The sequence below is a fragment of the Ictidomys tridecemlineatus genome, chromosome 9, assembly GCF_052094955.1.
Source record: "Ictidomys tridecemlineatus isolate mIctTri1 chromosome 9, mIctTri1.hap1, whole genome shotgun sequence".
Lineage (NCBI taxonomy): Eukaryota > Metazoa > Chordata > Mammalia > Rodentia > Sciuridae > Ictidomys > Ictidomys tridecemlineatus.
The window spans coordinates 86,407,822-86,421,521 of NC_135485.1; the positions used below are offsets into that span (position 1 = coordinate 86,407,822).

General features: G+C 36.7%; 1 long non-coding RNA gene across 4 annotated transcripts in view; it reads left to right on the forward strand.

Annotated features, from left to right (window-relative positions):
- Nucleotides 1-13,700, forward strand: part of LOC110597244 (uncharacterized) — a 62,670-nt gene that overhangs the window by 15,145 nt on the left and 33,825 nt on the right. The window lies entirely within an intron of this gene.

Here is a 13,700-nt window from a genome sequence, read left to right on the forward strand (position 1 = left end):
TTTCATCCTCGCTCTTTAAACATCATATTTCTAGTTGTGAAATCATGGGAATTGGAAATTAGACCATTACATTTTGAGCAATATTTCTACATAAGAGACTATATTTGCACTCCAGATGAAACTGAACTCTTCTTTTAGTGTAGTTACTGGTGAGATAAAACCAGAATGGATGATACAAGAAATGCGTTCCCTGACAAAAACTCACTGACATGCATGTATCCAAAATATAAAATATCAGAGCTTAACTAGTCAACTTTTTATTCCCCAGGAAATCTACTAACTCAGTAGAAAACTCATCTAAGACACCTTTGAAAGTGTTTGTGATGTTGTACAGCACTTGACAGTTTAAACAATACATGGCCAAATTATTAGTGCTAAATTAGGATATTTGATGGGATAAGAGAATTTCAGTTCTGTCATCTTGTGTAGGAAAGAAACACTGTTGCACTTGCTTCTTTAGAGTTATCACAGACTTTCAGAATCTAATATCTTTCAGCAAAATATTTACTGAGTCAAATTATCACTTAAACAAAACAGAATTCATAAAACAAATTATGTCTGTATTTTACTTGGATACAAGAACACAGGAAATTTGGGTAGTATATGTAACAGTTTTCACTGAAGAAAGAACTAAAAGGAATTCCAAGGGAGAAAGGTGGCAGTGTAACATCATGCAGTGCTTAAGGATTGATCATTTTCAGAAATGAGAGTTAGATGGACAGGTGGTTTATGGCTGCATGATGAAAAAGACAGGCTATGGGAAAACGCTGACAAACCACTACAAAGAACCTGTGATCTGATGAAGCTCAGAAAGAGTGGCATTTAAAAGAAGAAAGGCATTCATGAAAGAAATAGGTTCCAGCAGTGCCAGGGGTAATATAGATTTCTAGAAAAAAGTTATCTTCCCTATGGTGGCCTGAGGAGAATCTCAACAATATAATTAGGAAATAGAGAAAATCCAGAGATAGATAACTCTCAAAACAAATTGCCTGCAAACAGATGAAAAAATTTCAACATCATTAGCATGTAGGAAACTACCATTTAAAACTCTATTGACATTTCAGGTCCTTCCAGACAGAATGACATTTTTTAAATATTCAAATAATAAGTGTTGGTGAGGATGTGGGACACAAAGTACACTCATACACTGTGAAACTGAAAATTAGGTTCCACTCTGGAAAGCAGTATGGAGACTTCTCAGAACACTAAGAATGTGACTACCATAAGACCCAGCTTTCTCACTCCTCAATTTTAGACCCAATGTACAGAAATCAGTATACACACATGACATAAGAACTTCAATGTCTGTATTGCAGCAATTCAGAATTAGAAAATGATGGTACTTCTATACATACCTGTCAACAGATGGACGGATCAAAAAAACAAAACAAACAAAGAAACAAAAATGTGGAGACACTTGGCACTGAATTTTTTTTGATGCACCATGAGGTCAAAATGAATCTACAGATAGTGTATAGAAATAATTTCCCAACACTTTCTAAAATATTAAAGTTTTAACATTTAAATCTTCCCCAATTTATTAGGGAATGTTTTTTTTTCTAGAAAAATATAGGAAATATATTTAGATTCCTGTCGATTAGAATACAACACATTTATCAAGTTAGACTTGGATTTTCCCAAAGATACCAAGGAAAATTCTATGTTTGGCCAAATCTTCCTGGGAGAATCAGATTCACTAATAAATTGGGCCTCATCATTCAAGTTACCTTATTTTGACTTTTTTTCCTGGAGTTTTAGAAAAAAAAATCTATCCTTTTGTAATGTTTTCAAGACTATAAAGTTGTTTAAAATGTGCCTTTGAAGGCACTCACAACAAGAATCAGGGTGGGTATAGAAGAGAATATGAGATAAAGATGTGGTGAGCACTCTTGGGGTCTAGAGCATTGTCCCTCTGGTCTACTTAATGATTAAAAGATTACGGCACTTATGTCAATGTAAGAGAGACTCCCTGTGATGTTTCCAACTCTGTGAGAGAAGATGCCAGAGATAAGTCCAGTAGAAAACTGGCTGCATGCAGAACACATAGGGGCAGATATACCAGGAATGTTCAACCCACTCATCTGAGAGGCATTTGGACATCTTGTCCACATTGCTACCACTGCGGTTCATGTAGACACCCTCCTAGGGAATACAATGTAATCTTTAGTGCAAACACTTTTGAGAAGGGTCCCATTGTAGCAACTCTTTGGGCAAGATCAGAAACCGTTGCATTTCTTGATGCTCTGCCAACTTTCCTCACAGAATGGTGGGAGTTCATCCTGATCATGTGGTCTCAGAATAGTTATAATCAGGAATGGGTTGAAAACTCTCATCAGTAATATGTGAGTTGTGCCTGTTGTATAGTTAGTAGAGTTCCACTGAGTACTGCCTCTTCAAACGGGTGGTTAAGAATGATGATAGTGAGGGAGAAGTGCTTTGTGAGAATTCAAGTGATAGAAGAATTCAGGAATGCTGGGGCATTGTCAGGTGAATGATATTTCTCTAAAGGTCCCAGAAGAAATCATAGATTCTAAAAGCAGGCCATGACTGCCATGTTTCAATAGGTTGTAAGGAAACTCCTCAGAGACATGGAATCTTGCCCACCTTAAGGTCACTGACTATAGGAATCTCTCAGTGGGTCTTCGTTACAGACTAGTCCCCAGGCTCCATGGACCAGAGTGTTTGTCAGGAAGTTCTCATATTTGATAGATCCATAGCTCTGAGTACATAAACAGGTACTGAGGCTGTTTCTTGAGATTGCAAAGTACTCTCAGGATTTTATGGGTAGAGTGGGGGACAAAGGAGCAGAGGAACTCAGCTTATTCATGCTGATAACAGTTTAGGCTTTTGGGGGCTAGAGCAAATAAAGAATTGGATTATATTTTTTTCCCTCAAAATCCCAGAAGTTATATGTATTTAAACTTAAAATTCTAGAAAGAAATATTTTCTTTGGACTCTCAAGCTTTTGCTGCTGTTGTCCTTGATATTTTTTGTGTTTGTGTTGTTTTATGGAGTTTCCCTCATTATTTCATTTTTCACTTTCTATCCATTTTTAAAGTGATTTTAAAGCATTTTATTTTACTGTTGATTTTTCATTAACATTATTTATAGTTTTATTACTAAAAGACAAGCATGTTAAGAATAAAATGTAAATTAAATACTATGAAAGTGTACTCTTAATGAATCATGGCTTTAATAGCATATGGACATATAAATAATAGTGGGTTTATTGCATTGTTAGAAAATTAAATATGAAAGATACAAAAAAAATCCAGAATGTTATTATTTTTTTTCCTTTTACAATTAGTATGTCATCTTTTACCATATGGCTCTAAATTTTTATTCTACCCAGCAGGTTTCAAAGAATAGTTTATACATGCCTTAATAAAACATTTACAATATTTATAAGTTGAACATAGATGTTTCATAATTTTAAAAAATTCACCTGAGAATTCTTTTTTTAAAGTTCTTTTTAATGAAGGATAATATTGCAGAAAATGTTATGAATATTTTTCCTTGTTATACTTCTGTCAGCATTTTCATATATGTATCAGATAGTCACTTAAGAATTCTTTATAACCTTGCAACTAATTTTTCCAAGTTATTGATGTGGCTGAATGTCCACATAAAAGCTATATTGTCTACCTCATTTACAATTGATTAAGCATTAAGGCAAACTGTTATAAAGCTTACAGAAGGAGAACCAAGGTTATATCCACAATTGTTTTGAGTACAGCAATTTAACAAATCATTTGTTACAGCCATTCAAATAAGGAAAATTATCAGGTAATATGATTTTACTGAGCTTTTAAAAAATCATCAAGCACTGAGTAGGCCAGTGCATAAAATAAGGAAGAATAATCATGTAAATATTCAATATACAAACTGAAAATTACATTCACAAAATTTTGCATGAAGGAAAAGGCATACACTTTATACACATAATTCTATCATTTGTCTTCAGCACCCTCAAAAAATTGCCTTGAAACAATTTTTTTAGAAAAAAAATTCATTAGAAGTTAAAATCAGAATAGGCATAAATGTGTAATGCTATGCAATAGACAGAAAACTTCCTCACCTTGTGGCCAAAACACAAAGTTAAAATCTTTTTCTGTCCATCTGTAATACAACTTGAAAATCATGTAGATATGAGGTAGTGTAATCATTTGTATTACATGCTGGTATTAAAAGTTATGGTATATTTAAGAAATATTACACTTGGCGAATTATCAGATGCCACTAAGATAAATCCTTAATGTAAATTTCAGAGGTAGAGAGAAATTTCAAACTTATATTTAAACGTGAAGACAACTAGGTTTTATCATCAAACAGTAACTTTTCAAAGCAAATATATATAGTAGCAATCAAAGCAAAATATTATTGAACATTTGCAAAAACTGAGGGACAGCTGAGTGTACAATGAGGTAGGAAATCAAGGATTCCATTGGCTTGAGTAAGAATTTACACTTTGTAAACTAGAAACATTTTTATATTATAGGTAAAGTTGAAATTTAAAATTACAATGCCAAATAAATAGCTACTGTTGGGCTGGAGAAGGGAATCCAAATTTATGCAACAGTAGTACATTTATCAGTCACATGCTGACAGAATTCGGAGATCCCACCACTCTGGCTTTGCTTACCAGCCTGGGTGGCTCTAAGGCTGCAGAGGAGTGGATTCCTGCTCTGACAGGGGGCTGTCTCAGCCTCTAAAGTGTCTGCAATCACAGATGTGCTCTTCTGAACCTGTACATATTCACACCACTGAGGAGTAATGCTACCTAAAAAATACTTAAGAACACCACTTGGAGAAACACTAGGTATCATCATGTACAAAACCTAGAATAATTTTCAGGTTTATACACTCAAGGTGAACAAGTAATTCTATTGAATGCTACTTCAAGCACAAACAAAGCAGAGGGTTCTCTTTTAAAACACTGAATTCTAGCAAGTTCAAACTGCTAGCATAAACCACTTCTGTTCTTGCAAGCTGTACTCAGATAGCACATTCAAAGCAGACTTCAGTGTTTAACAACTGCAGCAATGGCAAAATATTCAAATTGGTCTAGGAAAAAAAGTTGAATGTAGGATCACTAAACATTGAGGGGAAAGATGGAAGAATGTAAACTAGATGTATTCAGTAAAGTTTTATTGGAATTCTATCATGCAAATTTCTCTCAATGTTCCTTTCCAATGCATTTGGAAAGTTTCATCAGCTTCCTAAGAACTGATGTGTAACAATGGCACAGACTCTTGAAACTTGAAATTGAAACAGAATCTGCACACGCAGTTAAGAATTATGTTTAATGCTACTTCAAGCGCAAACAGAAATGGAGGGTTCTCCTTTAAAACAGAGTGAATTCTAGCAATTTGAAGCTGCTAGCACAAAATGCTTCTGTTCTGTTCTTGCAATCTCTACTCAGCCAGCATATTCAGACTTTTCCAATCACACCCGTTGCACAATATGTAAATTGGTCTAGAAAGAAAATGTTGTATGTAGGGTCACCAAACATTGAGAAGAAAGAGGGAAGAATGTTAACAGGATGAATTCAGTAAAGTTTCATCAGAATTCTTTACTACAACTTTCTCACAATGATCCTTTCCAATGCCTACTTCCTATGAACTGACGTTTAACAATGACACAGACACTTGAATCTGAAATTGGATCTCGCCATGCTGGGAAAAGTTCTGTTGAATACAGCTTCAAGCTGAAACAAATCAGAGGGTTCTCCTTTAGAACAGAGTGAATCCATGTAAGTAGAAGCTGCAAAAGGACACGGATTCTCTTCTGCACTGGGAAGCTCGTCTAAGGCAGCATTTTCAAAGCAGACTTCAGCTCTTCAAAACCTTAGGGGCTCACCAAACTTTGTGGGGAATGAAGGAATGTTATGGGGACTCATTCACCAAAGGTTTCTTGATATTTGTTGGTACACATCTTTCACAATACTCACTGAATAGCATTTCATGATTCCTACAAACAGATGTTTAACAATGGCACAGAGGTTTGAAACTGAAACTGATTCTGCCCATATAGGGAAGAATTCTTTTGAATGCTACTTCAAGCTCAAACAAAGCACAGTATTCTCCTTTAGAATAGAGTGATTTATTGCAAGTTAAAGCTGAAAAAAAAAACACTACAGCTTCTCTTCTGCACTGGGAAGCTCTTATAAGCCAGCATACTCAAACTGAGGTTTAGCCCTTCAACATCACATGGCAGACACATTATTTAATAAATGGTAGAAAGAAAAACCTTGGGACTAGGCTCACCAACCTTCGGTGGGAGAAGGGAATGTTATGGGGATTAATTCACCAAAGGTTTCTTGAAATTGGTTGTCCCACCTTTTTCACAATACTCAATTTTATTGCACTTTCCTGCTTACTGCGAACGGATGTTTAACAATGGCACAGAGGTTTGAAACTGAATCTGAGTCTGTCCATGCAGAGAATTATGTTGGATACTATCTCAAGCACAAACAAAGCACAGAGTTCTCATTTAAAACAGAGTGAATTCTAGCAAGTTGAAGCTTCTAGCACAAATTGCTTCTTTTCTGTTCTTGCAAGCTCTACTCAGCCAGAACATTCAAAGCAGTGATGGAAAAATATTCAGATTGGTCTAGGAAGAAAATTGTATGTAGGATCACCAAACATTGAGGGGAAAAAGAAAAGAATGTGAATAACATGCATTCAGTAAAGTTTCATTGGAATTCAGTCCTACACATTTTTCACAATGTTATTTTCCAGTGCATTTGTCTACTTTATCTGAACTGATGTTTAACAATGACACAGATACTTGAAACTCAAATTGAATCTTCCTCTGCTGTGAAGAGTTCTGTTGAATGTTAGTTCAACCATAAAAAAAGCAGAGAGTTCTCCTTTAGAACAGAGTAAATTCATGCAATTACAAGCTGCTAAGACATGAATTCTCTTCTGCACTGGGAAACTATTCTAAGCCAGCATATTCAAAGCAAGGTTCAGTTCTTCAACATCACAATACAGGCATGTTATTCCAATATTGATAGCAAGAAATACCTTGGACTAGATTCACCAAAACTTGGGGGCAAAACAGGAAATGTTATGGGGATTCATTCATCAAAGATTCCTTGAAATTTGTTGGTACACCTTTTTCACAATAATCACTTCAATTGCATTTTTCCAGATCCTATGAATTGATGTTTAAAAATGGCACAGAAGCTTAAAACTAAAACTGAATCTGCTGACGCTGGGAAGAATTCTGTTGGATGCTACTATAAATACAAGCAAAGCAAAGGATTCTCCTTTAGAACAGACTTAGTTCATGCAACAATAAGCTACAAAAATACATGGATTCTCTGTTGCACTGGGAAGCTCTTCTAAGCCATCATATTCAAAATAGGGTTCAGCCTTTTAACATCACATTGCAGGCACATTATTGAAATGGTGGTAGCAAGATAAACCTTGAGATAAGGCACACAAAACTTTGTGAAGCATGAAGGAATGTTATGAGGATTCATTAACCAAAGGTTACTTAAAATTTGTTGGTACATCTTTTTCACAATACTCACTTCAATTGCATTTTCCTGATTCCTATGAAATGATGTTTAACAATGACACAGAAGCTTGAAACTGAAACTGAATCTTCCCATGCTGGGAAGAGTTCTGTTGAATGCTATTCAAGCACAAAAAAGAGCAGAAAGTTTTCCTTTTAAACAGAGGGATTTCTAGAAAGTAGAAGCTGCTAGCACAAACTTTTACTGTTCTGTTTATGTAAGCTCTACTCAGCCAGCACATTCCAAGTCGACTTTAGACTTTTCCAATCACTGCCATGGCAAAATATTCAAAATGGCCTAGGAAGAAAGACTTGTATATTGGATCACCAAACATTGTGGGGAAAGAGGGAAGAATGTAAATGGGAGACATTCAGTAAAGTTTCATTGGAATTCTTTACTAAAGCTTTTTCACAATGTTCCTTTCCATTGCATTTGTCTGCTTCTGAGGAAGTTATGTTTAGCAGTGGCACAAATGCTTGAAAGTGATATTGAATCTGACCAGGCTGGGAAGAGTTCTGTTGAATGCTACTTCAAGTACAAACAAAGTAGAGGGTACTTTTTTAGAAAAGAGTGAATTCATGCAAGTAGAAGCTTCAAAAACACATGGATTCTCTTCTGCTCTAAGAAGCTCTTGTAAGGCAGCAGATTTAAAGAGCAGTTCAGTCTCCAACATTGCACCACAGGCACATAATTTAAGTGGTGTTAGCAAGAAAAACCTTGGGACTAGGCTCACAAACTTTGGGTGAAAGAGGGAATGTTATGAGGATTCTTTCACCAAAGTTCTCTTGATATTCATTGGTCCATCTTTTTCACAATACTCACTACAGTTGCATTTTCCTGCTTCCAAGAACTGATGTTTAACAATGGCACAGAGGTTTGAAACTGGAACTGAATCTGCCCATTCCGGGAAGAATTGTGTTAAATGTAACTTCAAGCACAAAGAAAGCAGTGGGTTTTCTTTTAAAACAGTGAATTCTAGCAAGTACAAGCTGCTAGCACAAACTGCTACTGTTGAGTTCTTGTAAGCTCTATTCTGCCAGCACATGTAAAGCAGACTTCAGACTTCTAATCACAGCCAATGCAAAATATTCAAATTGGTCTAGGAAGAGAAGATTGTATGTAGCATCACCCAACATTGAGTGGAAAGAGGGAGGAATATAAACAGGATACTATCAGTAAAGTTTAATTGGAATTCTTTCCTACAACTTTCTCACAATGTTACTTTCCGATGCATTTGCCTGCTTCTTAGGAAATTGTTTAATAATGACACAGACACTTGAAATTGAAACCGAATCTACCCATGCTGGGAAGACATCTGTTGAATGCTACTTTAACCATAAACAAAGTAGAGGGATCTCTTTCTTTTTTTTTTTTAACAAAGTGAATTCTAGCAAGTTAAATTTGCTAGCACAAGCTACTTCTTTTCTGTTCTTGCAAGCTCTACTGAGCCAGCATATTCAAAGCAGATTTCAAGCTTTCCCCATCATGGTGATGAAAAAATATTCAAATTGGTTCAGGAAGAAAAATTTGCATGTAGGATTACCAAACATCGAGGGGAAAGAGGAAAGAATGTGAATAATATGCATTCAGTAAAGTTTCAGTCCTACATTTTTCTCATAATATTCTTTTTCAATTCATTTGTCTACTTTCTACAAACTCATTTTTAACAATGGCACAGAGGCTTGAAACTAAAACTGAATCTGCTAGTGCTGGGAAGAGTTCTGTTGAAGGCTAGCTCAGGCACAAATAAAGCAGTGGGTTCTCTTTTAGAACAGAATGGATTCATGCAAGTAGAAGCTGCTAAAACATACAATCCTCTTCTGTACTGGGAAGCATTCTAAGTCAACATATTCAAAGAAAGTTTCAGCCCTTCAACATCACATTGTAGGAACATCACTCAAATGATGGTAGCAAGAAATAACTGGACTAGGCTCACCAAACTTGGAGGGAAACGGGAAATGTTATATGGGGATTCATTCAACCAAGGTTCCTTGAAATTTGTTGGTATACCTTTTTCACAATACTAACTTCAATTGCATTTTCTTGCTTCCTACCAACTGATGTTTAATAATGTCTCTTCAGAGTGAAACTGAATCTGCCCATGCAGGGAAGAATTATTTTGAATGCTACTTCAAGCACAAACAAAGCATAGGTTTCTCCTGTAAAACAGAGTGAATTCTAGCAAGTTGAAGCTGCTAGCACAAACTGCTTCTGTTCTGTTCTTGCATGCCCTACTCTGCCAGCACATTCAAAGCAGAAAACCACTACAGAGATAGCAAAATATTCAAATTGGTCTAGAAAGAAAAAGTTGTATTTAGGATCACCAAACATTGAGGGGAAATATGCAAAAATGTAAACAGGATGCATTCAGTAAAGTTTCACTGAAATTCTTTACTACAACTTTCTCACAATGTCTCTTTGTAATGCATTTGGCAGCTTCCTTCAAACTGATGTTTAACAATAGCACAGACACTTGAAAGTTAACTGAATCTGTCCATGCTGGGAAGAATTCTATTGAATGCTACTTTAAGCACAAACAAAGCAGAGGAGTCTCCTTTAGAACAAATTGAATTCATGGAAGTAGATGCTGCTAAAATATACAGATTTCTTCTGCACTGGGAAGCTCTTCTGAGCCAGTATATTCAAAGCTCTCTTCAGCCATTCAACATCACATTGCAAGAACATTACTTAAATGGTGGAATCAAGAAAAACCTTGGGATTAGGCTTACCAAACTCTGGAAGGAAAGAAGAAATGTAATGGGGATTCATTCACCAAAGTTTCCTTAAAATTCTCTCTTAAACTTTTTCACAATACTTGCTTCATTTGCATTTTCCTGCTTCCTAAAATCTGATGTTTAACAATGACACAGAATCTTGTAACTGAAACTGAATCTGCCCATGCATGGAAGAATTATGTTGAATGCTACTTCAATCACACACACACAAAAAAAAGCAGAGGGTAATCCTTTTCAAAGAGTGAATTAATACAAATAGAAGCTACTAAAACAGATTCTTTTCTTCACTGAAAGCTCTTCTAAGCCAGCATATACAAAGCATGAGCTAGTACATACAAAACACAGTTCAGTCTTCAACATCACATTGCAGGCACATCATTTAAATGATAGTAGCAAGAAATATTTTGGGGTAGGCTCAACAAACTTTTAGGAAAAACAAAAATTGTTATGTGGATTCATTCACCAAAGTTTCCTTGAAATTTGTTGCTTCACCATTTTCACAATTCTCACTTCAATTGGATTTTCCTACTTCCTACAAACCGATGTTTGATGTTTAACAATGGCACAAACACTGGAAACTCAAACTGAATCTGCTAGTTCTGAGAAAAGTTCGGTTGAATGCTACTTCAAGCACAAATAAAGCACAGGGTTCTTCATTACAACTGATGAACTCATGCAAGTACAAGCTGTTAATACATATTATTTTGTGCACTGGGAAATTCTTCTATGTCAGCATATTTGAAGCCTGGTTTATCCATTCAACATCACATTGCAAGCACATTTTTTAAGTGGTGGTGGCAAGAAAAACCTTGAGACTAGGCTCACTAAACTTTGTAGGGAAGAAGGGAATGCTATGGGGATTCCTCCACCAAAGTTTGGTTGAAATTTGTTGGTTCATCTTTTTCACAATAATCGCTTTAATTTCATTTTCCTGCTTAGAAGGAAGATGCTCGAAACTGAAATTGATACTACCTATGCAGATAAGAATGTTGTTGAATGCTTCTTCAAGCATCAACAAAGCGGAGGATTCCCCTTAAAAAACAGAGTAAATTGTAGCAAGTTCGAGTTGCAAGCAAAAACTGCTTCCATTCTGTTCTTGCAAGCTCTACTCAGACAGCACATTCAAAGCAGACTTTAGCCTTTCCCAATCACAGCAATGACAAAAATATTCAAATTGGCCTAGGAAGAAAAAGTTGTATGAAGGATCACCAAACATTGAGGGGGAAAGAAGGAAGAATGTACACAGGATGCATTCAGTAATGTTTATTGAAATTCTTTCATACAAATGTCTCACAATGATTCCAATGCATTTGCCTACTGTCTTCAAACTGATGTTTTACAATGGCACAGACACTTGAAACTAAACTTGAAACTGCCTGTGCTGTGTGGAGTTCTGTTGAATGCTACTTCAAGCACAAACAAAACAGAGGGTTCTCTTTAGAACAGAGTGAATGAATGCAAATAGGGGTTGCTAAACACACAGATTCTCTTCTGTACTTGGAAGCTCTTCTAAGACAGCATGTACATAGTTACATATACACATATACACAGTTCAGCCCTTCAACATGACATTGCAGGCACATAATTTAAATGTTGGTTGCAAGAAATACCTTGGAGTAAGCACAGAAAAGCTTGAGGAAAACTAAAATTGTTATGTGGTTTCATTTACCAATGTTTTCTTGAAATTCCTTGGTCAACCTTTTTCACAATACTCACTTCGATTGCATTTTCCCACTTCCTAGGAACTAATGTTTACACTGGCATAAACTCTTACAACTGATACTGAATCTGCTGGTGCTTGCAGGAGTTCTGTTGAATGTTCCTTCAAGCACAAACAAAGCAGAAGGTTCTATTTTAGAACAGATGAACTCATGCCAGTACAAGCTGATAAAACACATGGATTATTTCTGCACTGGAAAGCTGTTCTAATCCAGCATATTCAAAACTCAGTTCAGTGATTCAACAACCTATTGAAAGCATATTATTTAAATGGAGGTAACAAGAAAAAACCTTGGGGATAGACTCACCAAAATTTGAGGATAATAAGGAAATTTTATGGGGATTCTTTCCCCAAAGTTTCTTCGAAATCTATTGGTCTTCCTTTTTAACAATACTCACTTTAATTGCAGTTTCTCGGTTGCTATGAACTGGTGTTTAAAAATGGCATAGGTGATTGAAATTAAACTGAATCTGTCAGTGCAGGGAAGAATTCTGTTGACTGCTATTTCAAGCACAAACAAAACACAGGTTCTCCTTTAAAACAGAGTGAGTTCTATCAAGATGCAGCTGCTAGCACAAACTACTTCTATTCTTTTCTTGCAAGTTCTACTGAGCCAACACATTCAAAGCAGACTTCAGCCTTTCCCAATCACAGTGATGGCAAAATATTCAAATTGGTCTAGGAAGAAAACGTTGTATGTAGGCTTAAAAGGCCAAGGATCGTTGTCGGAGATTAAAACGCACACACACAGATAGCAGTGACAAAGATGAAGCACCTATTGTAAGCTGGTGTTAGCTTATATAGAAAGTGAGAGTCAGTTATCTTAAACCAGGAAGCTCCAGGGACCAATCATAGTAAAGGTCAGGTCATCACCTATGGTGCATGCATGTCCGCCCTGCATAAGATTCATGGGGGGCACGAGCTGTCCATGATCACGGAAGACGGGAGGACCAATTAGAAAATTTTCAAAACAACTTGTTATTCGCCCACTGGCAACTTGCCTGCCGCCATGTTGCTTTAGGGGCTCCTTATCTGAAGGGCCCATGGAGTTCTAGCTGCCCACTGGCAATTTGCCCACCACCATGTTTGAAAGGCCCAGGGAGTTCTCAGGGAGACTCCCAACAAGGCTCACCAAACATTTAGAGGAAGGAGGGAAGAATGTACACAGAAAGTGCTGAGAGCCACAGCCAAGGCGGAATGGCCCCTGGAATTTTGCCAATAGTATTGGTTGAGAGGAAAGCCATTAAGATGATGCTGGATTGATTCGGTTGTATATTAGACCTTTACTGTCCGCCTCGGCCTGCTACTTTGGAGTTCTTGTGGGGATTCCCAGAGAGTTCCCATTGGTTGGGGAAGTGTGGGAGGAGGAATTTCCAGAGGAGGGATTTCCGGTTGGTGGTTCCTGGAGGAGCCGCGTGGCGTTCGGGAGAGTTCCCAGGGAGCGTGTGTGGAGTGTGCTGGTGGAGTTCAGAAATAAAGTTTGTTCCTGCTTCAGTGACTCGTGATTTGTGCCCAGCCAGACTTCGGCAAGAATGCATTCAATAAAGTTTATTGCAATTGTTTTCTACTACTTTCTGGAAGATCGTTTCCAATGCATTTTCCTTCTTCCTTTGAACTGATGTTTTACAATGGCACAAAGGCTTTAAACTCAATCTGAATCTGCCCATGCTGGGTAGAGTTCTGTTGAATGCTACTTGAAGCACAAACAAGGCAGAGGGTT